The 27,522-nt window shown below is 42.7% G+C and overlaps 2 long non-coding RNA genes across 2 annotated transcripts in view; one reads left to right on the top strand and one right to left on the bottom strand.

Moving 5' to 3' along the window:
* Nucleotides 1-9: 9 nt before the first annotated feature.
* LOC103883482 lies at nt 10-25,933 on the top strand. The gene is made up of 2 exons (XR_001901554.3): nt 10-224; nt 22,124-25,933. It is a non-coding gene; the product is annotated as an uncharacterized LOC103883482 (long non-coding RNA).
* LOC110743038 overlaps nt 18,507-27,522 on the bottom strand; it is a 31,498-nt gene continuing 22,482 nt past the window's right edge. The window contains exon 6 of the long non-coding RNA XR_002521432.2: nt 18,507-18,690. This is a non-coding gene — a long non-coding RNA (uncharacterized LOC110743038). The remainder of the gene's footprint in view (nt 18,691-27,522) is intronic.

Raw genomic sequence — 27,522 nt, 5'->3', positions numbered from 1 at the left:
ACTCATATCCTGGAGATCTAGAGAGAGTTGACATCTGAGTTCTTTCAATAACAACTTTCATCATCAAATACAAAAACATTTTCCTATCACAACAACTGCAAGGGTAACAGAAAGACGGAATGCCCCAATCAGCGTCAGAAGTTCCTCCTGAGTGAAAATGAAACCATCAGCTTGAACTTCTTTCGGCAGCTTGTTAAAGCTATCTGGGCCTCCCAAATAATCCTGTGAGTAACTTTCTGTATTCTAAGAGAACACTAATCACAATACTTGTGATTAGATGCATGGCACTTGGAAAAGACAGAGCAGGGTTTATAGAAAGGACATGTGTGGGAGGAAGGGCCGGGTTCAGCCCTGGTATCCCGGCTCCCTGGCAGTGGAGCCTTGAACCAGGGGTGAGTTAATTCCTCACTCAAAGTGTTACCATGAGAACGAAGTTAAGTGAGGTCTGTTCAGTGCCAGGTACAGGGTCTGGCAGATAATGGAACTAAAAATGCGGTGGTTATAATTGTGATTTTCAATAAGTTCTTTCACACACATATTCCCATCATAATTCTCAGAACAATCTTTTGAGGTAACTATCACAGCTGGCATAGTTTAGTTTTTGATGAAGTTTATGACACAGTGGGGCTATGTTCTGGTGTGCTGCCTCTTCGTTTAATGTAGGTTTAGGTATCTCTTGTATAACCTGAATACACAACACATGAGGCCCTGGTTCTGGACTTGAACTGTGGTTTTATTATGTGAAATAAAGAGATTTTAACCACAGAATAGCTGTTATTCTGACAGACTGCTACTTGTATCTCTGATTAATTTATGTCATGCTTGGTTCTTAATCAAGAGTCAACCAATAATTAGATCAGGGTCCCTGCAGGAAACTATGATCCCATTTATGACAATCCATTATGTGATTTAAATTGCAAGAAGGAGCCATGGGGAAAAGGGGAGTATAAACCTCATTTATAAATTAGACCTTGACTTTTAGTTGAGCGATTCCCTCTAACTGGATCATTCCCATGATCAAAAGACATTTTCCTTAGAAGTAAATATTATCCCTGTGACCTTTTATACAAAAAGACATGAAATTATTGGATGATACTTTTGAGAAGACACATTTTGAGTCATTAAATTTGTGTGTGTGTGTGTGTGTGTGTTCTAGTACATTTCCTCTAGCCTAGTGGTTATCAAACTCACCTGCACATTAGAATCCCAGGAAAGACAGATTGTGAGAGGTACAAGAACCCTCTGATATGGTTTGCCTCTGTTTCCACACAAATCTCATGTTGAATTGTAATCCCCAGTGTTGCGGGAGAGAGCTGGTGGGAAGTGATTGGTTCATGGAGGTGGATTTCCCCCTTGCTATTTTCATGATAGCGAGTGAGTTCTCATGAGACCTGATGGTTTAGAAGTACGTAGTGGCTGGGTGCAGTGGCTCACACCTGTAAGCCAAGCACTTTGGGAGGCCAAGATGGGTGGATCACCTGAACTTGGGAGCTTAAGAGTAGCCTGGGCAACATGACGAAACCCCGTCTCTACTACAAATACAAAAATTAGCAGGCCATGGTAGCACGTGCCTGTAGTCCTAGCTACTCAGGAGGCTGAGGCACAAGAATCACTTGAACCTTGGAGACAGAGGTTGCAGTGAGCTGAGATCATGCCACTGCTCTCCAGCCTAAGCAACTGAGCAAGACTCTGTTTCCAAAGAAAAAAAAAAAGTGTGTGGCACATCCCCCTTAGCTCTCTCTCCTGAACATCCCCCTTAGCTCTCTCTCCTGAACATCCCCCTTAGCTCTCTCTCCTGCTCCACCATGGTAAGACATACTTGCTTCCCCTTTGCTTTCTGCCATGATTTCCAGTTTCCTGAGGCCTCCAAACCATCCTTCCAGTACCGCCTGTGGAACTGTGAGTGAATTAAACTGCTTTTCTTTATAAATTACCCAGTCTCAGATAGTTCTTTACAGCAGTGTGAGAACTGACTAATACACCCTTTCTTGGGGTCTGGATTGGGGCCCCTTTCTGGTAACAAAGTAACAATTTAATTTAAAAATTAACACATTCAAACATGCAAAATATACTTCTTTATAATAAAAAATAAAATTATTTACCTCAAATAGGAATAGCAGAGGGTTAGTATCTATATACTAAGAAGTCCTTTTAAAGTAGTGGGTAAAAATACAAATAGGAAACAGATATATGGGGAAATGTCCAACCTCATCAGTAAGCTGATGTAAATTTTTAAAAGAATCATCGTTTATCTTCTAAATTAGCAAAAGGTTTTTAAAGACAGGACCTTATGCTGGTGAGTTTATGATAAAATTAGGACACCCTTCATTGCTGTTGATATTGTCAGTTTATACAACTCTTTGGCAAAGCAAACTGATAACATATATTCATTTAAACAAGATACTCATATCCCATGCTCCAGTTATGCAATTCTTGAGAATTTATCTCAAAAATGCCTCCTTAATTCAAGTGAAGGAAAAAGCTCTATGGAGGAAAAACATCAAAATAGCAAAAAATTGGAAAAGAAATGCATATGCAAGAATGGCAGCATAATTAATAAATTATGGTATATTATCTCTCTGTATACAGCTACTTGATAACTACAAAGCCTATAGGCCATCATGAGAAAATGTACATATTATACTGAAACAATATAAATTATATAAAAAGGTATATTCTGTTTATATTTGCATTAAAATATTGATGTATAAACAAAAACTAGAAGAGTTTACCAAAATGAAATGTTTATGCTTTTACATCCTCTGAGCTAGACTTCATTTATTCAGTACAAATTATTTTATTTTATTTTATTTTATTTTATTTTATTTTATTTATTTATTTATAGATGGAGTCTTGCTCTGTTACGCAGGCTGGAGTGCAGTGGCATGATCTTGGCTCACTGCAACCTCTGCCTCCTTGGTTCAAATGATTCTCCTGCCTCAGCCTCCCAAGTAGCTGGGATTACAGGTACACACCACCAAGCCCGGCTAGTTTTTGTATTTTTAGTAGAGACAGGGTTTCACCATGTTGGCCAGGCTGGTCTTGAACTCCTGACCTCAGGTGATCCACATGCCTTGGCATCCCAAAGTGCTGGGATTATAGGCGTAAGCCACCATGCCCGGCCAGTACAAATTATTTTAGAGTCTATCCTCTCAAAAGATAAAGTCCCTTAAAAACCAAGAGGCATTGTGGTCAGGCTGCACTCTTGCTTTGGGTGGAGAATTTGTTGGTTTGTGTGTTAACATGAGTCAGATGCTGGGGTGAGTGGAGCACATGCCCAGTGTATTCACCGAATGTGGCTCCTGTGCTTTTAAAAATCCCCTTGGCTTTTCTTGCTAACAGCTGAAATTAGGGGAATCAGTGGGTGTGTCTGCATCATACAGAGAATTTCCCTTTTCATAAAAAAGCACTGGGGCCACCTTTTTTTTTGAGACAGAGTCTTACTTTGTCACCCAGGCTGGAGTGCAACGGCGCAATTTCAGCTCACTATAACCTCTGCCTCCCTGGTTCAAGTGATTCTCCTGCCTCAGCCTCCCAAGTAGCTGGGATTACAGGCATGGGCCACCATGCCTGAATAAGTTTTGTATTTTTATTAGAGATGAGGTTTCACCATGTTGGCCAGGCTAGTCTTGCACTGCTGACCTCAGGCGATCTGCCCGCCTCGGCCTCCCAAAGTGCTGAGATTACAGGCTTGAGCCACTGCGCCAGGCCACAACTTGTTTTTTTTTTTTTTTTAGGCAGTCTTGCTCTGTCTCCCAGGCTGGAGTGTAGTGAGTGACATCACAGTGAGGATCACCTGCAGTCAACCCCCCAGGCTCAGGTGATCCTCCCACCTCAGCCTCCCTAGTAGCTGGGACTATAGGCTTGGAACACCAGGCCTGGCTAAATTTTTGTATTTTTTTTTGTAGAGATGGGGTTTTACCATGTTGCCCAGGCTAGCTTTGAACTCCTGAGCTCAAGCGACCTGCCCACCTTGGCCTCCCAAAGTGCTGGATTACAAGCACGAGCCACCACACCCAGTGACAACTAACTTTTTTATAACTCCAAATGCATTCCATAACTGCCCTTCTCTGCCTTCTTCTGTCCACCATCTGCTTCCCTTGTGATAAGTCTTCACTTCCCTCCTGCTCCCACCTCATTAAAGCAGGCCTGGCTTTTGGCAAGGTGATGGAGGGGAACAGGTTTCTGAATGTGCCTGCAGCCAGGAGCCCACCTTCCTTCCCAGCATAGTCGTCATCCTCCCTCCCCACCCCCTGGCACATAAGAATGCCTGTTGCAGAAAAGCCCCAGTGTGGACATCTGACCACAGTGAACATCAGGCGTACATGCACTAGAGGCCTTCCATGAGCCTAAGCTCTCATATGTTGAAAAGGTACCAATGACACTATTAACTTGGAGGAGAAGCATCTAAATGAAGTGATATAGGGCATTTTTCTTTTTATTAGAAAGTTTAATTAGAACATCTCCCTGAGTGTTTTAATTTCAGGATGGACTCGAAGAAATGGCTTTAAAATAGTCCCTCTAGAATTGGTCAATTGTTTTCCTTAGCAAGGTTGAAAAGATATTTTGAGCCATCATTTACTAGTTTAGATACTGAAAATGTTCAAGAAAAATTGCTTCTAGTTTAGAAAGATGTTTCTACTGAGATTTGACACCCTTCCAACTATTTCTACCTCTCCCCTTTTGAATTTTAACTTTTACTCTACTTACGAAAGGATTCATTTGGCCTTGAACACTAGAAATGAACCGTTTCCCTAAGGAAGGCAAGGAGAGAGAGAGAGAGAGGGAGAGAGAGAGGGGGGGAGAGAGAGGATCAGGGAGAGAGAGTGCTCTGGTATCTCCTCCTCTTCTCTCTCTCTCTCTTTCCTTGCCATGTGGAGATCCAGGGAGAAGGTGTGCAAGCCAGATAGAAGGCCCTCACCACAACCCAAATCTGCCAGTGTTACCGGGTGTCCTTGTTCTTAGAGCTCCCAAGATGGCGGCAAGTCTCTTATTCCCTGATCTGGGGTTCTTGGCCTCACTGATTCCAAAGAAGGGAATCTTGGGCCATGCGGTGAGTGTTACAGCTCTATTAGAAGCCATGGGTCACGGAAGAGAACCGTGGAATCCAGCGACTAGTGTTCAGCTCGATTAGGACGAACACGGGCACTTAGCTGTGCAGAACAATGGCAAGCCTTTAGCACGATTCAGAGCGGCAATGGGCGCCTTGCCGGATTAGGAGCACAGTGGACACCCTGCCAGATCGGGAAGGGTGGAAGTCAGTGGCAGGCCTGCGATGGCCACAAACAGCAGTGGTGGACAGTGAGTGAAAGCTCAACTGGAGCGGTAACAAACACGGACCAGAAGAGTGTGTAGCTGCAAGATTTAATAGAGTGAAAACAGAGCTCCCTTAAAGGGAGGGGACCCAAAGAGGGTTGCCATTGCCAGCTCCAATGCCTGGGTTTATATCTTGATCATTGTCCCTCCCGCTGTGCTCTCAGGCGATAGATGGCTGGCTACTTCTTTACCTCCTGTTTTTGCCTAATTTGCATTTTTGTGAGCTCTCTTTACTACCTGATTGGTTAGGTGTGAGTTAAGTTGCAAGCCCCCTGTTTAAAGGTGGATGCGGTCACCTTCCCAGCTAGGCTTAGGGATTCTTAGTCAGCCTAGGAAATCCAGCTAGTCCTGTCTCTCACCAGCATGTTAATCTTGGACTTCTAGCCTCTAGATCTATAAGAAATCATTGTCTGTTGCTTAAGCCGCCCAGTCTATGGGCAGCTTGTTTGTTATCGTAGCAAGATGACTAAGACACACATATAATACAATATCACATATTTTTTAAGAATGTGGTTACTTCACTTGCACATAATTGGTTTCCTTTACAATCCTATGTATTTCCTTTTATGCATTTGAAACCATTATTTTAAGAATAGGTCCATAGACTTCTCCAGTGAGGTCCAAGCACACGAAAGATCACAAAACAGACTCTCCTTCCTTTCCTCCATCAGGGCCACATCTTCTCTTAACAAGAACAGCTTCCTTACACCTCCCAGATTGAGGAATGGTGGGTGACAACACGGTATAATAAAGCTTGTTTTATGGTCTTTGGCCTTGTAGATCAGGGTCTCCACTCACTTCCGCTATCACAGACTTTGCCTTCTAACCTCAGCCACTATCTGACAAGCATCTGCTGGTTGGGGGAGAGGATGTGCACAGATGGGTGTATACCCAACACTGCTCCCAGGAAATAATTCCAAAGCCACCAGATCTTACCAAGGGTGACCTTCACACAGAACAGTACATGGACTCAGCCCCCCAGGACTGTGGGTGGAGCAGTTGGAAGGCCACCATTAATTGTGGAGTTATGTTAAGGCTTACACTGATTCTATGCTATGATTTCATTTTGGAATAAAAAACCAGAACCCTGTATTCCATCTTGCCAGAACTGCTTGCTAGTGATTTGAACTCAAGAAATCTGGTACAGGCAGGGTGTGGTGGCTCATGCCTGCAATCCCAGAACTTCGGGAAGCCAAGGCAGGGAGATCACCTGAAGTCAGGAGTTCAAGACCAGCCTGGCCAACAGGCGAAACCCTGTCTCTACTAAAAATACAAAAAATTAGCCTGGCATGGTGGCGGGCACCTGTCATCCCAACGACTTGGGAGACTGAGGCAGGAGAATCACTTGAACCTGGGAAGTGGAGGTTGCAGTGAGCCGAGATCGCGCCACTGCACTCCAGCCTGGGAGACAGAGCAAGATTCTGTCTCAAAAAAAAAGAAAAAATAGAAAAAAAAGAAATCCACTATAGCTTTGAACTTCAGTCTCTTCATCTTTCAAATCATGGCTACAACTGCAAAGGTTTATTTTTCAAAACATGTTCTCTCTCTGTCTCTCTCTCTAAATTCCTTCTTCCTTATTTTGAGAGCTACTAAATTTGAGCCTTTTAATTTTAGGATTATTGGATGGCAACCCACTTTCAGAGATGGGAAGTTGGACATCTTGAAGAAAGGAATTTCATCTGAAAGTCCATTATATTTTTAATCTAAACTGCTTGGACTAAAACGGCTTGCTTTAGGACAGGGCTGGGCGTGACTTTTTCTTTTGCTTTGTTCTGTTTTGCTTTATCTAGAATCTGTTTGAATATATCAGCTCTAGGTGGCAGTAATGTACCACGAAGATGTGTGCTTTACCAGGTAGCAGGCTGCCAAGTTTCAAGTCTTGAGGCGGAAGAGAACCTTAAGGAAAATTTTAATGTGATTACTGGGTGCCAGTGCCACCTAGACACTCTGTGAGCAGGTCAACTCACGACTGTTGTCCCCGGTGACTACCTTGGAGGAAGGAAGGAAAGCTACAGGCTCATGAATACATTACATGAAGGATGCAATGAAATATTTTATGGTAGAGGGATTTTTCCAAACCTGTGCTCTATACATACTCTGTCTCTCTCTCTCTCTCTGTCTACACACACACACACACACACACACACACACACACACACGGAAAACAAAAGCTACTTCTTCAAAACAAGCTTTGTTTATGTAATCAACTCATGACCCCTCTCCTCTTCTTTTTTCCTTTCCTAACTCTAAAAAAACAATTTTACTATCTATTTGTCTCTAAGGTGAATGAGCTAAGATATGGTAGTAATGTATAGTACTAGAGTAGTCGCTTATAGTAAGCATATGTGTATATACTGAAGAACGTGAGCCTGAGAGGAGAGCACATTTGAGGGGCAGTGTATTCTTCATTGTTCGTTCCTTTGGATTTCTTTTTGTTTGGTTTTTTCTTTTTTGAGGCTGAGTCTCACTCTGTCACCCAGACTGGAGTGCAGTGGTGCAGTCTCGGCTCCCTGCAACCTCCACCTCCTGGGTTCAAGCGATTCTCCTGCCTCAGCCTCCCGAGTAGCTGGGATTACAGGCACGCACCACCATGCCTGGCTAACTTTTGTATTTTTAGTAGAGACGGGGTTTCACCATTTTGACCAGGCTGGTCTTGAACTCCTGACCTCAAGTGATCCACCCGCCTCGGCCTCCCAAAGTGCTGGCATTACTGGCGTGAGCCACTGCACCCGGTCTCATCTGGATTTCTTTACAAGAGTTTACGTATCCGTTTCCTCATCTGTAAAATGAGGTTAATAGTTCCACCTTTGTATGGTTGTGATGAGGATTAAAGTGGTCCACAGATACACAGGTGATGAGCTGCTTGACACATACACAGGAAGCTGCATGTGGACGCTAGCTGTGACTACTGTCAGTATTACCCAACGCTCTTTGCTTTTTCAAATTTTTGCTTAAAGTTTTTTTGTAGAGATGAGGTCTCACTGTGTTGCCCAGGCTAGTCTCTAAATCCTGAGCTCAAGTGAACCTCCTGCCTCAGCCTCCCCAAAGCCCTTTGCTTTTTATCTGAAGGAGTAGAGAAGCTATCTGGGCACAGTCACTTAGGGAGAAATGAAAAGGAGTATAGAGAAACACACCGCACATACCCACCACCCCCCTCCACACAGATACACACACACACAGACAGACACAGATACACACACACAGGGACACAGAGACAGAGATACACACACACACACAGAGACATAGATACATACACACAGGGACACAGAAATACACAGATATGCACACAGAGGAACACAGAGACGGATACAGATACACACACACACACACACACAGGGACACAGAGACAGAGAGATACACACACAGAGAGACAAACACAGATACACACACAGTGACTCAGAAACACACAGATTACACGCACACACAGAGGGACACAGAGATACACATGCACAGGGACACAGAGACAGACACAGATACACACACATACAGGCACAGATACACACACACAGACACATCACACACACGCACATGCATGCACACACACAGCCTGTACAGAATATAGGGAGATGTGAAACCCCATCCATAAGGCTGCTAAAGGCAGCTAAAAGGGGGAAGATGAAAATGTAAAGGTGGTGTGGTAAGGTTTTGGCTAATTTACCTTGTTAGGATGGATGAATAGTAAAACTGGTTTTTTAGGGTTAAGAAAGATAAAGGGAGAGAGAGGATCATGAGCTGATCATAGGAACAAACCCTGTTTTGGGAAAGTAACTTCTCTTTTTTCAGTATCTGAGGTTCTTAGGATGTGTGTAGTAGTGCATGACAGCACAGCCAAACATACTGAGAGTGGCCTTTCTTCTGTTTTTTGGTTTTTGGTTTTTTTTGAGACGGAGTCTCGCTTTGTCGCCCAGGCTGGAGTGCAGTGGCACCATCTCGGCTCACTGCAAGCTCCGCCTCCTGGGTTCATGCCATTCTCCTGCCTCAGCCTCCGAGTAGCTGGGACTACAGGCACGCATCACCACGCCCGGCTAATTTTTTGTATTTTTAGTAGAGACGGGGTTTCACCATGTTAGCCAGGATGGTCTCGATCTCTTGACCTCGTGATCCGCCCACCTCGGCCTCCCAAAGTGCTAGGATTACAGGCGTGAGCCACCGCTCCCGGCGAGAGTGGCCTTTCTTTATAGGAACGGAGGCACTGTCCCACACTGCGGCTCTGTCATGAGTGGAGATGGGTGCTGTGGAATCAGAACAGATTTGCTCTGCCAGCGACCCCTGTGTAGTCCTCCAGTATTCCTTTGGGGTCATGTGTTGATTTATGTCTCTGACTTTGAGACAAATACATGAAAATCCAAACTTAAAACTCAAAAGTGAGTGGGAGACTCTTCAAATGGGAAGAAAATTCTACACTTTACAAAATAATTCACCATTGGACTCCCTTAAATCACTGATGGAGAGTATGATTACGTTTCCATGACACCTCACAGAACTGTAGTAAGGGGCCATTGTATCCAAGGATCTTTTCTTTAAAGTAGATTCCTTAGAAAGCAAAAAGGTTTACAAAAAAAGAATTACTCTCATGAAGATGAGTCAGTTGATATGATCCATGCAGATACTGTCTCAGAAGAAAATGTTCATGTAGCTGGTAAATTTCTGACATGATGGGAAAGGTTTCTGGGTGTCCTTCAATTATCTTCTCTATTCTCTTCCCATTATTTATTTATTTATTTATTTATTTTTGAGACTGAGTCTTCCTCTGTCACTCAGGCTGGAGTGCAGTGGCATGATCTCGGCTCACTGCAACTTCCACTTCCTGGGTTCAAGCAATTCTCCTGCCTCAGCCTCCCCAGTAGCTGAGATTACAGGCATGTGCCACCACACTCGGCTAATTTTGTATTTTCAGTAGAGACAGGGTTTCACCATGTTGGCCAGGCTGGTCTCAAACTCCTGACATCAGTGATCCTCTTGTCTCAGCCTCCCAAAGTTCTGGGATTACAGGCGTGAGACACCATGCCCAGCCCCCAATTATTTATTATTATTATTATTATTATTTATTTTGTGAAAGTTTTTACCCCTGTGACTAGGGGAAGACAGAATTTTAGCCCTTATATTCCAGCAGATGTGGCTTTCGAAAAGCAATGGTGAGGTTGAATGAGGAACGAAAGGATGAAAGCTTTCCACTCTCAGGAGGCTCCATGCTTTGAGCTTCCTAAGAAGTTGTACCAAAGGTAGACATCACTGCTCAAGCTTCCAGACTGCTTCACAATTGCAAACAAAGATCTGAAAACTTGTTCTTTTACACTTCCTGGGAACGTTTTTAATTAAATCAGTGACCAAATTTGCAAATATTCTCCATTGGAAACTTTTATGTTTGGCAGGAGCTGCAAACTGTGATGTCAGCCTCTGATTTGAAAACCTGGCCCTTCTAAGAGAATAATAGAAGTTATAAAGAAAAAAAAAAATGTGTCTGTGCCAAACCAACAAAAAATAATAAAAGTTTATAAGATTCTAAATTGAATTTGCTTTTGTAATTTTCCCAAAAGATACTAGGAAGAATACCAACTTGCTTTAGAGGTTAACCAATTAATTAATGTGGAAAGCTGAAAATATATTATTCCAAGATTGCTGTGTAGTTTATTAGCTGAGATATATGTTTATTTTTTGCTTTCCAGATACTATGGAGGAAAGACTGTGCCTTCTTCTAATTTTCTATTGTTTATTTTGAGACTCCATTGCCCAGGCTGGAGTGCAGTGATGATCATAGCTCACTGTAGCCTCAAACTCTGAGGTTTAAGTGATCTTCCCACTTCAAGCTCCCAAGTAGCTGGGACTACAGGTGCACACCACCACACCTAGCTAATTTTTTTATTTTGTTATGTTTTGTAGAGATGAGGTCTCTCTATACTGCCCAGGCTGGTCTCGAACTCCTGGCCTCAAGCAGTCCTCTTGCCTTGGCCTCCGGAAGTGCTGAGATTACAGGCATTAGCTACTGTGCTGGCCATCTTACTGTATCTATTCATGTGCTGTTCAGATTATTTAATTAAATGCTTGTTGATCTGATTTGCTGGAAGTCTAGAAGTCTTTGGCATGAGATAACATTATATTAGAAAGAGAACTGGATTGAGGCTTTAAAGATCAAGCCTCATCTTATCTTTGTTGCACCTTATCTTTGTAGAACAATTTATAGTTTACCAAACTCTTAGAGTACAACCTATTATATTGTAATGTACAACCTATTGCATTTGATCATCATAGCTATCCTGTAACATAAAAGGCAGTATTGTTATTCAATACTGTATAACACTGGTCATATTGAATTAGAGACCATCCTAAATATATTCTTTTAACCTAACTCTTCATGTATTGCAATATACATAGGTGAGAATTTTCCAAGTCTTCAAATTCTGGTTCCTTTTTGCTTAACAATTTCTTCTTCAGCTAAACTCTGTGCTCTCACATTTTGCTGTAAGTGGTAAACAGAAACTAGGCCACACCTTCAACATTTTGCTTAGGGATTTCCTCAGCTAAATACCCAAGTTTGTCACTTACAAGTTTTACCTTCCATAAAACACTAGAACACAATTCAGCCAAGTTCTTTGCCACTTTGTAACAAGGATCATCTTTCCTCCAGTGCCCAAAACATGTTCCTCATTTCCATGTGAGACTTCACCAGAAGCATATTTAATGTTCATATTTCTATCAACAGGCTCTTTGGGGAACTAGGTTTTTCTAATATGGCCTCAAAACTCTTCTAGCCTTACCCAGTTCCAAAGCCACTTTGAATTTTTTGGTATTTGTTATATCAGCACCCCACTCCCAGTACCAAAATCTATATTCATCTACTAGGGCTTCCATAACAAAGTAACACACACTCGTTGGCTTAAACAACAGAAACTTATTTCCTAACAGTTTTGGTGGTTTGAGGTCCAGCATCAAGTTCAGCTGGTTTCATTCCAAGGATTCTCTCCTTGGCTTGTAGATGGCCATCTTCTTCCAGTATCTTCACTTGGTCTTTCCTCTATGCATGTACATATCTGTGTCACAACTCCCTCTTCTTATAAGGACACTGGTCATATTGGATTAGGAACCACCCTAAAGATCTTCTTGTAACTTAATTACCTATTTAAAGACCTTATCTCCAAATACAGTTACATTCTGAGGTTTTGGGGTTAGGACTTTAACATATGAATTTGGGGGGACACTATTCAGACCATAAATGGCAGTAATCTATAGACGAAAATTAGACCCACCAATGAGAATATTCACATGCATAGACACTTAAAGTCACATGGCTAGTATAATCAATACCCAGAAATTTTGATTTTTTAATTCAGTCTATTAAGGTGACAAAATGTATTGGAAGTATGTGATCCAAGTAAGTAGATCTATGAATGGTTTCAGGAAATAAGACACAAACATAAGTTATAGCCACAGGAAATACCCGTGATTTTTGACATAGCTACTCCAAATTTGACATATCACAACATGCTGTAAGCATGCCTGTCTTGATCTATTTGTGCTGACATAACAAAATATCTGAAACTGGGTAATTTATAAAAAGAGAAATTTATTTCTTATAGTTCTGAAGACTGGGAGATCCAAGATCAAGACACTTGCAACTGGTGTCTGGTGTGGGACCTCTTGCTGTATCCTCACATGGTGGAAGGGGTGAAATGGGCAAAAATGCACTACTAGAATGCTCCCTTCAACCTCTTTTTATCAGAGCATTAATCCATTCATGACTTAATCACTTCCTAAAGGCCCCATCTCTTAATATTATCCCATTGGTGATTGAGTTTTAACATATGAATTTTGAGGGTCACATATAGACCATAGCAATGCCTAACATTTTGTGTAAATTGTTTGAAAGATTAAATTCATGGCAATGCTATTACATTAAAGCTTAAATATTTTTTGTTGTGTTTTAGAATTAAATGATCATTCATCTTCCCCAGAATTATAATCCTAAAAGTTAAGGAGAAGATCATATTTTCATCTCTACCCTCTGAATGCTATAAATCTCTTCAAACAAAATTCGAACATAAACCATCCTTCTCAGTGAATATAAGAACAGGCACTATGGGATGAATAAAAACCATTTCAGTCACTATCAAACCAACAAAATCAGTGACCTCAGCTCTGTTTGGCAGTGCATCATCTCTTGTGCTGACCTGGAAATTACTCAACTCTAACTAGCTACTTCATTGCCAAGGTCACTGGCTTTGTCTCTGACCTAGAGCAAAGCATCCTCTAACCAAACTGGATCTCTGCTTTGTAAACTGGGGATTAACTATCACAGAGGCTTAGGATCACATTGGAAATGCACTTTATAATAGATATGCATTTATTAAAAGTAAGGAAGAAACAGTTTTAAAATGTTGCTCTTCAAGTGTAACCCTGCTCTTGGATTTTAAAAATGTGTGTTTTACACATAATACCATATGTGGATATTTATGTTTGAAAAGAATGATGTAATAGATTAAAGCATCATTCTTGTCCAAACAAAAAATGATATGAAATTGCCTTTTAGATATGTCATTAAGACCACTGGGTGTTCCAAGAAGAAAGCCGAACACAACTCCTAGCACCTAAGTCCATATCTTTTTATCACTGGAACTTTATGAGGATAAGTTTGGGAGCAAAACAAAAACAACTGAATTCTAAAGTATCACTCATCTGATGGATCCAGAAAAAGAGGGGACTGGAATCGTTTTCCACCAAAGTCCTTTTGGGTCCAAAAATCAGAGGTCAATGCTCAAATTTTTGTTGTTGTTGTTTTGTTGTTGTTGAGTAGGACCAGATAAAACCTCAAGACCCTTTCATTCAAGGCCATTGAGGATGCAAACTCTGCACAGGACAAAAGGGCCTGGAGTCATCAGGCAGCTCCAGGCAGTAAGACAAAATCTGACAGTTACACTATTTCTCCCTGAGCTTGTCTTTGGTTCTATAATAATTAATTTTAAAAGACACTTTAGCACTTGTGCCAAATAATGAAATATTCAATTAAAAATGCAACCAGCTGGCTTTTCAACCTTTCTAGCGAGTCATGATCAGAAATGCCCTTTGACGAGCAGCTTCTGTGCCGGACACCTCTTGGCAGGCCTCCAAGGGAGGACAGGCATGAGATGGAGGAGTGGTCAGATGGCATCACTGCTGCTGAGGCAGAGCCAGCCCAGTGCTCTGTGCTGTGGGCTGGCAGTGTCTTCACAGTCTTCCTGGAGGTTCCTGCAGCACAGTTATCCACCAGAGAGTGAATTGTTCCCACAGTCTCCCAACTGGTGTCCTGGCTTCCACCCCTGCCTCTCTGTCATCTATTTTCCACACAGCAGCCAGAGCCATCCTTGTAAAATACAAGTCGTGTCATGTCGCTTCTCTGGCCAACCCTCCAATATCTCCCAGCACAGAAAACAAAACCAAGCATCCTTGCTGGGACTTGATTCGGTCCCCATCACCTCTCTGACCTCACCTCCTACCACTTTCTCATTCCCTGTCTCTGCATGAGCCTCCTGGCCTCCTGGCTATTTCTCAGAACACTTCGGGCGTGTGCCCTCCTCACTCCCCTGGTGCATTCTGTTCCCTCTGCCTAGAATGTTCTTCCTCCAGATACTCAGTGACTTGCTCTTTCACTTCATTCAGGTCTTGGTCAAATGTCACTTCATTAGAGAAACCTTCCCTCTCCCCCATCACTCTGTCTCCTCCCCATCACTCTTTCTCGTTTGAAACGACCTCAAACTTCATGAGAAGTTGCCAAAAGAACACAATGAATTTCTGTCCTGAACTATTTGGGTGTAAGACACCCACATGGTGCCCCATCACCCTTAAATATTGAAGTTTGGGAGTTTGACAAACAAGGACATTCTCCTACACAATCACAATTCAACCATCAGGAGAGGAAAGCTGACTCTGGTACATTCCTGCTATCTCATCTTCAGACCTCAGTCAAGTTTCATGAGCTGTCCCAACAACACTTTTGTTGCCAAAGGACCCAATACAGAAACCTGCATTGCAGTTACTTGTCATGTTACCTTAGCATCCTCCAACATGAAACAGGTCCTCCATTTTGCATTGACTTTCGTGACTTTGACACTTGTGAAGGGACCAAGCAACTGATTTTGTAAAATGCCCATTCATTTTGCTTTGCCTGATGTTTCACCATGATCAAATTCAGGTTACACATCTCTGGCAGGAAAATCACAGAAAGGATGCTGTGTTCAGAACCAACTACATTACATGCAGGGATCACTGCAAAATGAAAATACTGTAGATGGACCCCTCATTAAAAAATTACTAAGACTTTCAAGAAAGTGACAGCAAAGCATTAAACCAAACATATGCCCCTTCTGAGCACTGGGCCCTGTGCTACTGCAGAAGTCCATGAAACTGGCCCTGACTGTGATCTTCACGTTGCATCTCATCAGATGGCAAGTGATTCTCCTTAGTATATTACTGATGATGTTACCTTTAATCACTCTATTAAAGTGGGTTGACCAGGCTTCTCCACTATAAAGTTAATATTTCCCCGTTTTGTAGTGTTTGGGGGAAGATATTTTATATTTACTTAGTTCTATTAATATGCACTATGGTTTCTGATTTTATTCAATGGTTTATAATGCACTACAATATTTATTATTGTTAATTTACCTGAAGTCCACTTGGCTTTCTTTGGTGTACGGTTCCATGAGTTTTAATACAAGTGTAGACAAGTGTACCCAACCTAAAAATGAGGGTACACAGCACTTCCACACCCACCAGAATTCCTTCATGTTGTCCCTTTGTAATAAAATCCTCCCCCTCCTCCTAGTCACTGGAAATCACTGAACTTGGTCCTAAAGTTTTGCTTTTTCTAGAATGCCCTATAAATAGAATCATGCTACCTATAACCTTTTGAGACTTGAGGGTTTCATTTGGCATAACGCCCTTGGGATTCATTCATATTGCTTCCTGAATAAGTTTCCATTGCATGAATGGATACAATTTGTTTATCCATTTGCCCATTTGTTATATCAAATTTTCCTTATTCAAATTAATGGGCTTTCCGTCTTCAGACAGGACCCTCACTAATCGAGAACATGGGGGCGGTGATTCTTCATTTCTGACACATTTCCGGGTGATGCTGAAGCAGCCAGTCTGGGGACCCCACATGCAGTAGCAAGGCTGTAGCCAGCTCACCAGAACATGGATCGTTGTGAGGGGCCGGGCTGCAGGCAGGGACAGTGTCTTCAAAGGAGGGGATTGTGCTAATACAGGTGAGAAATCATGAGGGCCTGAGCCAAGCTGGTAGCAGTGGGGCAGACAGTGGAGATAGATTGTAGAGACAGTAAAAAGAAAAAGAGGGGACCTACAGCAGGAGGGGAGTTGATGATGTGGGGTAGCAATGAGCTCCCTTTTCATCGTTCAGTGTGAAGAGGGTGGCGGGATATCAGGTAGAACTGCTGCGTAAGAAGCTGGCTACAAATGTCAGCAGCTCAGAGGAAACAGAGGCCTAGGCTACAGGTGCTAGTGGTGTGGACTATGACCCCTGGGGGAAGGGCAGTGGAGGGAAGGACAGAGGTGGGGAGAGCGTGCCTCCTCCCTGCTGCTCACCAGCTTCTGTGAAGGAGCCCACCCCCACCCCACCCCAGGCTGCCTGCCTCCCTCTATTTATTTTTTATCAACAGTTGAGCTCAGAGCCTAATCTTAGCATCTCTCAATTTGCTCTGAGACAAAAGGAGACTGCGATGCCTACAGGCATCCATTAGATGGAGAGTTGTTCAGAGGAGAACTCTGACCTTGGCCGCCTCTTCCCCTGGCTGGGTCCCAGGAGATCATTGCTCCCTCTATTTTAAAGGCAATGATGCTGCTAAAGCTCTTTTCTGTTTCTTCTGAGCACAGGGTAATACCACAACCATGCATTTTTTTTTGTTTTTGTTTGTTTGTTTTGAGACGGAGTCTCACTCTGTCAACCAGGCTGGAGTGCAGTGGTGCGATCTTAGCTCACTGCAGCCTCTGCCTCCCAGGTAGCTGGGATTCAAGGGATTCTTCTGCCTCAGCCTCCCAGGTAGCTGGGATTACAGGTGCCCACCACCATGCCCGGCTAATTTTTGTATTTTTACTGGCTAATTTTTGTATTTTTAGTAGAGGCAGGATTTTACCATATTGGCCAGGCTGGTCTCAAACTCCTGACCTTGTGATCTACCCACCTCAGCCTCCCAAAGTGCTGGGATTACAGGCGTGAGCCATTGCGCCTGGCCAAAAATTTTACCACTAAGCTAAAGGAAGCAACTACAGAAATATGCATTAATTAACAACAGTCTAATTTCCAAAATTACAGATTCTAATCCAATTGACACCACAAGAAAACAATGACAAGATTCCAAGGCCTCCAATTGCCTTATTCCATGAACAGCATATTCTATGCAGAAGGGCTTGTGGTGGCCACTCGGTTTCTTCCGCACCAGTGCTGCCCTTCCAGAGTGGACAGGACTACAAAAAGGGTCACTTCATTTCCCTTTAAGACAATGAGTCTAAAGGAACATTTTGTCTCCTCCTTGGACTAACTAGCGTTAAAGCCTCACTAAAAGTAAATCTTAGTAGGTCTCGGTGGCTCACACCTGCAGTCCCAGGTACTCGGGAGGCTGAGGCAGGATAGCTTGAACCCAGGAGTAAGAGGTTACAGTGAGCGATAGCACCACTGCACTGCAGCCTGGGAGACAGAGCAAAACTTTATCACTAAAATACATTTTTAAAAAGTTTTTAAGTAACTTTTTTACATTATATATTTTTAAGTTAAAAAAATCCCCAACCTAAGTAAGGGCCTAATTTTGCAACCTTATGTTATACAGGTACTAAAAAGTCTGTGTTTCACGTGTCCGTGTGAAGAGATCACCAAACAGGCTTTGTGTGAGCAACATGGTTGTTTATTTCACCTGGGTGCAGGCAGGCTGAGTCTGAAAAAGGAGTCAGCAAAGGGTGGTGGGATTATCATTGGTTCTTATAGGTTTTGGGATAGGCAGTGAAGTTAAGAGCAATGTTTTGGGGGCAGGGAGTGAAGCTCACCAAGTACATTCTCAAGGGCAGGGAGAATTACAAAGAAACTTCTTAAGGGTAGCGGAAATTACAAAGTACATTGATCTGTTAGGGTGGGGCAGAAACAAATCACAGTGGTGGAATGTCATCAGTTAAGCTGTTTTCACTTCTGTGGATCTTCAGTTGCTTCAGGCCATCTGGGTGTATACGTGCAGGTCGCTGGGGATATGATGGCTTAGCTTGGGCTCAGAGGCCTGACAGTCTGGAAGACTTAGCGAACATCTTTGAGATAGTGAATTATGGATGTTTTTTCTTTTGTCTTTGCTTATATATATTTCATTACTGTCTTCTACAGTCAACGACTATGCTTTGCCTCTGTAAGAAAAAGTCAATGAAGTTTTTTAAGTATTAAGAATTCATGGCCGGGCACAGTGACTCATGCCTGTAATCCCAGTATTTTGGGAGGCTGAGGTGGGCAGATCGCTTGAACCAGGAATTCAAGACCAGCCTAGGCGAAACCTTGTCTCTATGAAAAAATACAAAAAAAATAGCCAAGTGTGGTGGTGCACGCCTGTAGTCCCAGCTGCTCGGGAGGCTGAGGCAGGAGGATTGCTTGAGCCTAGAAGTTTGAGGCTTCAAGGAGCTGCGATCATGCCACTGCACTCCAGCCTGGGTGACAAAGCCAGACTCTGTTTCCAAAATAATAATAATAATAATCACACTGCTCAGATTCCAGGTGGGCACTTGGTACTTACTTATTAATTATTTGAATGAGTGAGAATTAATTGGAATAAGTGAAAGACGAAGAGTTGTGCCACAGGTCCCTGCTCATCTGATGGATGGCTACCTTATTCTGTGCCTGCAAAGCAATGACTTCAGTACAGCTCTAGACTTGCCTTCTGTAACCCACAAACAGATCACTCACAGAAGAATAACACTGTGGAGAGGAGTGTGCTGATGGGGGAAGTTGTTTGTCATTTGTGAATCAAAAGCAAGACTGTGAAGGCTCCACCCCTAATTAATTGCAGGGATAAAGGTGAGTGTCTCATAGTGTAAACAACCTGAAGCAGCTGGTAAAACAAGTCCCCCAAGGACCAGATCCCAGCTAGCTAATTAGCAGACGTTCACCTGAGCAGACATCACACTCAGGGTCTTAAGGAACGTACCAGTATTTTAAAAATCAGCTTCGTTATGAGTTATTCTTCCAAGTCAAACAAGATAGGATCAAATTGTAGGGATCTAGTTTCAAAATTCAAGCTGTACCTTTAGAAGAAGGGTGGAAAATCACACTGTAGCAGAGAACAGAGACTAATTACAGTAAGTACAGTATTTGCTAGTTCAGATGTAGTTATTCTATATTCAGTTGTATGATTTTGTAAAAATCAAGACATGCTTTGATTAAATATTCTTCTAAATTCATTCATTCGACATACATATATAGGGCACCTGTTTATATGTTTCATTTTATTTTGTTTTATTTTATTATTTTTTCAAGATAGAGTCTTGCTGTGTCACCCAGCTGGAGTGCAGTGTCATGATCTCAGCTCACTGCAACCTCTGCCTCCTGGGTTCAAGCAATTCTCCTGCCTCAACCTCCCGAGTAGCTGGGATTACAGGTGTGCAACACCACACCAGGCTAATTTTTGTATTTTTAGTAGAGACAGGATTTCACCATATTGGCCAGGCTGGTCTCGAACTTCTGACCTCGTGATCCACCCGCCTCAGCCTCCCAAAATGTTGGGATCACAGGCATCAGCCACTGCGCCCAGCCATAAGTTTCATTTTAGAAGGTAAGTGTCACAGCACTTTATGAGAAGAAACTAATTTTTTCCACTTAAATGGGAGTGATATGCAGACAGTAGTGGGGTGCTAGAGCCAGTTTGTACTAGCCCATGGGAACTGATTGTTAAATTTTCAGGATTTTGTAAGCTGATCGTTAAATACAGCTATTATTAAAAACTAAATTGCTGGGCGCGGTGGCTCACGGCGTGACAGAGCAGGACTCCGTCTCAAAAAAAAAAAACAAAAACCAAAAATCTAAATTACATAAAATTGCAATAAATTATGTTAAAAACAAAGATGATAAATACTCAAAGCATCTCTTTCTAATAAATTTACTATATTTTGTTATTACCTATGCTCTGGGAGTTATTTTCTTCCATTGGACCTGTATTGTCAAAGTACTACATAATGATATGTACGCACATCTCTTCCCGTCAATGTGCTCAGTCATGTCACGTTGGAAATCAGTCATATGAGGAGTATTTACACCACAAAAAATGGCAAACACTAAAAGTCAGGGCTTCTTTTTTCTTGCTTGTCTATACTTTAAAAGGTGACAGGAAATATTAACGATGCAGATCAATGTAAAAGTGTGTCATAAGACTTAAAAGTGGATCTGCAGCTGCTAGATTGTGAGTAGCACCAAAAATTGAGGAAATATTCTTTCATGATGCAAAACTATTGGGAGAGCCGATTCAAAAATACTGATGATCTAATTCAGTACCGTCACTCATACTGACTAATGAATGAAGTTTCCACATCTTGATGGTTTTCCTTCTGTTCATTCAGAGTAAACAAAAACATCGACCAGCATTCATGTTAGAACTACACTCATTTGTTAATGCCTTGAGTGACTTTGCTGAATGGGGTAGTAATCAAACGTTAGTTCATAGTTTGATGTTTGTCAAATCATGGTTGAATTACAACCACAGGTTGACTATGGATACAACGGTTCAGCAGAAATCAACAAAAGCCTTTTTTTTGTAAGAATCAATTGGCTGTTGAAATTTATAATCAAGAGTGTTGCCTACTTTATACTTATTTGTGATTGTGTGCTACACACTTTGTATCAGCAAAATTTATGACAAATGTATGTGCTTATATATCTGCATACGTATCTTTCCTAGAATGCTAGTTGTTGAACAAACATTTATCAGTGCACACTTTGTGTGGTGCTCCAGTAAAGGCAAAGTAAGCCAATCCTGCCAACTTCAGCTATATATCAAACAGTAAAATAAAAATGACTTAATATATCCTGAAAATGTCTATGATTGTTAAAAAATGCCAGACAGCAGCCATAGGTGGAACAAGCTATAATAAGGCACATGGTGGGCTGGCTTAACTCAGTCATTTCCAAGCTTTCAATATTAGCTGGGTATAAGGGGAAATGTTCCCCTTCCTTCAAAGGGTATATTTCCCCCACCTCTTCATTCCTGTACACCATTGTTCTGGAATCCGAAATGTTTTCTAGTTTAAGCACTGCTGAAATCTCACATTATTGTATGCCTAGTGACAACCTCTGCTTGTTGGTGTTGGTCATTGTTGCCAACAGAACAAGCAGAGTTATCTGGGGGATGCTGGAAAAAGTGTTAGAAAAATGTGTTCTCAATGTAGTGGGTGAGTTATAGGGTGGAAAAGGCGATTGCACAGAAGGCCCAGTACCAACTGTTGCCTCCCTAACTAGCTGTATGATCACAGAGAAGTCACACCAATGGAGGATAGCTTGGCCTCCTACTAGAGGGCAAGGTGCACATGGGCAGGGACCTGGCTCTGTTCACTGCTCTCCCAGAGCCTAGCACAGTGCCAGCACACAGTGGGCACTGAATTAGGGAATGCTAAACAAATCGGGTAAAATACAAATGCTACCTTTCATGGCTGGTGCGAGGATCAAATTCATTTGAATGCATGTAAAGTGTTCTGCAAACTCAGTTCTTTAAATTACTATTTGATGAGTTACACTCATGAAATAACTGCTGTTTGGGTATTGCTGCCTCATTCCCTACTTTGATTTCTTCTTTCTAACCAGGAGCATCTTTGTGGACATAATCCCTTCTGTGCTCCCAAAGCAGCTTGAGCCTCACACTGCAATGAAACAGCTGATTGACTCATCTACCTTTTTCACGAACCCATGGGCTCCTTCAAGGCAGCAGTCCAGTTTATTCATCTCAGTATCCTAACCTCCTAGCGCAGTGGCTGGAACAGGCTGTATGCTCAAAGAGTGAGCGAAAGACATGTGGACTCTACTTGATCCAGTCCATTCATTTGGACCTAGAATGTGTGCCAGACCAGTAGGGGTAAGTGGGCCAGGGATAACCCTTTCCAGAGTTCACAGGCTGCCACTGCTACAAAACAAAGGATGTAGGATGTGTTTCCAGTAGACCAACGAAGCAGCAGCTGTGTGGCTCAGCATGCATGGGTTACACAAGCATTATGGGCTAGCCTAGGAACCTAAATACCATTTTAAACAGCTTTTTTTTGGGCATTTTACAAATAACTCATGTGAAAGACACTGCCTCTTCTACTAAAAAGCAAAAGCAAAAAAACGTGGTACCCCACCCAATCAACCAGGCCCAAATACAGATATTGGTTGGCTTTGAGTGGTTCAAATCTGAGTCTTTCAAAAATGTACATTTTCACTTTCTGATGTGCAGAAGTCTGTGTTTAGTTAACTAAATAATAGCACAGCAGAAACAAATCCATTTGAATTCAATGCAATAGGTTTCCTGGGGATTATTTCTTCCGTTGAAATCAACATGCCTGTTAACAAGCACAGGTTCTAGGCTCTTCTGACTTTTTGGGCAGGAACACTGCAGGGGAGTTATAAGAGCCCCAGCTGAGATGGACAGGATCACCCTTTCCCCAGGCAGAGTCCCAGCTCCCTGACCCCACCCTCGATTTCTTCCACAGTGCTTTGCTGGGACCTTCCTGAGCTCACTCAGTGAAGCGTCTTCTATGTTTTGAGAAGCAGGAAGCTATTGGAATAGCCTCCAAAGAGAGGAAAAGTTGGCTTTAAGTATTTGTATTAACTTCTCAGAGCAACAGAGATGTCTGCCTAATGACAGAGCACATAAAAGGCAGAGCCAATAATTAATCTTCATGGACTGTCCAATTCTTGGCAAGTTTAATGAGCTGATGTTCACCCTGCACAGCTACATGGCACTCTCTAATTCCTCCACACATCAAAAAAAACTACATGAAGCCAAAGTGGGGGAAATGAGCATAGTCCATAGCTCAAATCTGCAGGATTATGAGTACAAGGATGGAAAACCCCCAGGGTCTCCTGAACAGGTGCTGCAACAGCAGGAGGCATGCAAACTGAAAGAAAATGGTTATATCATTCTAATTGTGTGGCAGAGCCATTTGCTGCCTGACCAACAGAGCAACTGCACAGAGATAGTTGTTGTTTGCTTTAGCAAAATGGAGCCCCTTCACTTCCTACCATGTGTTTGTGTGTGTGTAGAGTCCTGTGCAAGACATCACCCAGGTGACCACAATCTACACACGCTTTCTTAGCTCTGCTTCCCTGCAAAACCTAGGATATCAGAGGATTGACAGAAAAGAGGGCATCTTCTTATCTTTGCAGATATTCACCAAATCCCCAGGTCTAAGTGTGAAGAAAGCTAGGGTTTATGGTAGAAAAGGAAAGCCGGGCTCCCCTGAGAGCCCTTCTAGGGAACAGATTGAGTCCCATCTGCATGAGCAATGGCGAATCAAAGGTGGGACTCAAGTTCCCAAGTCTGCTGCTTCACTTTGGGCAGCCTATTAGATTCATGTGCTTCTTGACAGGTTTGGACAAAAATGATCACGCCCCTCCTGATAGCACCAGACAGATCAATGTGATGTGCGGCCATCATGCCTCTGGATTTGGAGGCTCCCCAGGAGAAGCAGCTGAAGCCCGCCTTCGACATCCTGAAAGTGTTTGTGTACTGCCCCACAAGCTGCTGGTTGGTCCATCTCAGCTCCCCTCATTCACCTGCCCCGCCCTGCGCTATCTGGTAATCCAGCATTCTCCGCCACCCATTCTCCATGCCTGTCCACCCAGCCCAGCAGTCTAACCATGACACTGGCGGTAAAGAAAAGAGATAACAGGGGCCTTCAAGTGGAACTTGTATTGCTATCCAATACAAGTGATAAGAATCACTCTCCCTTAGATGTGCATATATGAATCTCTAATATGGACATAGATGGACAGAGATGTCTCCTCCCTGTTCTAGCATTTGGGGCCAACTCTATGCCCCACCCATGGTAAAGTGGAAAAGCACAGGGCCAGCAGTCTACAATGGACGTCATGGGCATGACTATGAGAAGACTGAGCAGGAGAGAGACCCCAAGGACCACGCTGCTCCCCCCAGCATAACTAGATGGCACAAGAAAGCAATGAGTTAATACTGGGTGTTGGGGGAAAGGTGCAAAGGTGCAAGGGAGATACTCTAGAAAGGATACTGACTCTATCTGAGATACTCACCAACCCATGTCAACCTAACAAACTCCTACTTAACGTTTGAAGCCCCGTTCATAATGTCCTTTTTACACATTTCTGTAGCCCCATCTACCAGGACGTTCTCACGGATTTTTACTTTCTCTGTATTCCTAGAACAGAAACAGCCATGATGTCTCAGTCAACAACAGATCACATATACCAAGGTGGCCCCATAAGCTTATAACAGCATATTTTTATTGTATCTTTTCTGTATTTAGATGCACAAATAAGTACTATTGTGTTCCAATTGCCTACAGTATTCAGTAGAGTAGCGTGCTGTACAGGTTTGTATCCTGGAAACAATAGCCTATACCATGTAGCCTAGGTGTGTAGTAGGCCATACCATCTAGGTTTGTGTAGGTACACTCTATGATGTTCGTGTAATGACAAAATCGCCCAACGATGCATTTCTCAGAACGTATCCCCATTGCCAAGTGATGCATGACTGGATCACGATTACCTGAATTTTATCAACTTCTTAAACGCTGACTCTAGAACTAAGTCCACCCTCAAATTATCCCCTGGTTATTTTTGTGTGTCCCCAAGGGCTCTCATAAAGGAGCTCAGCAACACCTCCATGGGTGAACTTCAGTCTCTGATAATCTACGTCTCCTCGAGGAGGCACCCTTCTCTGCCTGATGGCAGATGGCCTTGCGAAAATTCAACACTTCCTGGTCCGAATTGCTTCCCTGGGCTGCTCTGGCATATGGCAGACCATGGGAAAATGGCTGTCCTTCCGCTCTGTGCCTTATTAGGTTGCAAGGGCCTTGAAACACCCCACTACGTGTATTCCAAGTCTTATTGACCCTCCTTCACCTCTGGTTGTATTTCCTCTCACTGTAGGTCCAACCTCTCAGACCAGGCAGCCAAGGGAGCCATGCCTTCCCCTCCACACTCCTGTCTTTCCCTTCAGCATCCTGGGAACCATGCATCAGCCTTTTCTCCTTCTTCCAATCTGAAACAAACCAATACAAGCAATGATGCCCCAATCCCTGTAAATTAATGACCTGGTCAGGGAAGGTAACTAGCCCCATTCATACCATCTCTGGTCAGACTGGGTTGGTCCTTTATACATTCCCCCTGCCACATGCCCTAAGAACTTCTTATATAACACTTGTCACATTCACTGTGATTACGTCATCAAGGCTAGACTCCGAGATCTTTGAAAGCAGAGACCATAGACTATTCATCTTTGTGCCACTCTCCAATTCTGCGCTCAATAAACAATCATCACGTCTAATATTTAATGAGTACTTAAGATGGATGAGTCAGTGCAGGCTAGGACTTCTATAATAAGAGCTCCCCATTCCTCCTCGTCTGAGTTCCTAAATAAATGTTTTTAGCTTTAAAAGCTTAGAAGGGTGAGCAATTAATCTTCAACTCCTTTCCCTACTCCTGGTATAAACTGTCAAACCTCCCGCAAACAAAAACAGTGCATAAAACCATCAGATCTCGTGAGAACTCACTCACTATCACGAGAGCAGCATACGAGATACAGCCCCCATTATTTAATTACCTCCCAAAACATGTGGGGATTACAGGGCTTATAATTCAAGATGAGATTTAGGTGGGGACACAGCCAAACCATATCAGTTCAACAAACACTTCATTATTTGATAATTCTCCTTAAAAGAAGTTGACCCATTATTTCAGTTTCCTCTCCAAGTGCTCTAAATTAGAAATGAAATAGGTAGAAATCATCACTACAAATTTGACTTTGACTACAATACAGCAATTTGTAAGGTGGGTTATTTGGGCGTGGATATTTGAAGGTCAATCACTTCTACCCTCTGCAGGGTATAGAATGCATGGAGTTTTACCCCATGTTGCTTAAAGCAGCTACCAGACTCCCATGCTGACCTTCTTGATTTGGTTTTCTAGTTTGGTAGCAGTCCCAGCAAAGACCACAATGACTAACATTACCATTATTAAGAAAAGAGTTCCACGATTTTCTGGAACCATAAAATCTTTTTTTTTTTTTTTTTTTTGAGACAGAGTTTTGCTCTTGTTTCCCAGGCTGGAGTGCAATGGCACAACCTGTGCTCACTGCAACGTGCGCCTCCAAGGTTCAAGGGATTCTCTTACCTCAGCCTCCCGAATAACTGGGGCTACAGGCATGCGCCACCACGCCCAGCTAATTTTTTGTATTTTTAGTAGAGATGGGGTTTCACCATTTTGGTCAAGCTAGTGTCGAACTGCTGACCTTATGCGATCCATCTGCCTCAGCCTCCCAAAGTGCTGAGATTACAGGCATGAGCTACTGTGCTCGGCTGGAACCATAAAACACTATAGTTTGAGATTATTTAATTCCACTACTCCTCTGATACCTGAGTCTCCCAGTCCAATCCCTGATTCTCTAACAACAGTCTGCAGACAACTGCCTCCGAATCACCTCTGAGCTTATTATCAAATAGAGATTACTGGGACCTCCTCCTGGAGACTCTGGTTTAGTATGTCTGGGAAAGGGCTAAGGAAAATGAGTTTTTATGATTAAATGACTTCCATGATGTGCAAAGCAATCCAAAACTACTTCGGACAATTCTGAGATTTTTGTCAAGCTGAAATTTTTGCCTTGTAGCTTCTACCAATTGGAAAGTTCTTTGGAAATAAACTGAACTGGTCTAATCTTTCTTCCACAGACAACTCTTCAAATATTGAAGATAAGTGTGAATGATTTCCTAGGGCCAGTGTCCTCTAGATTATAAAGGGCTAGTGTCAACAGTTCTTCCTTCAATCATAGTGCTTTTTGGTCCAGTTCTAGATTACGAACTTCTAAAAGGCCAGAACAATGTCTTATTAAACTTTTATCATAGTACCCAATTCTTAGATATGCTTGGTGCCCATTCATTTATTCAGCCAACATTCATAAACCACCTACTGTGTGCCAGGCATTCTTCTAGGCCCCGAAAATACAGCAGTGAACCAAACAAAAGTTCCTGATCTCA

The sequence above is a fragment of the Papio anubis genome, chromosome 6 (genome assembly GCF_008728515.1).
Source record: "Papio anubis isolate 15944 chromosome 6, Panubis1.0, whole genome shotgun sequence".
In the NCBI taxonomy this organism is placed as follows: Eukaryota; Metazoa; Chordata; class Mammalia; order Primates; family Cercopithecidae; genus Papio; species Papio anubis.
The sequence above is the reverse complement of the archived record's forward strand: the minus strand, read 5'-3'. Positions and strand labels throughout refer to the sequence as shown.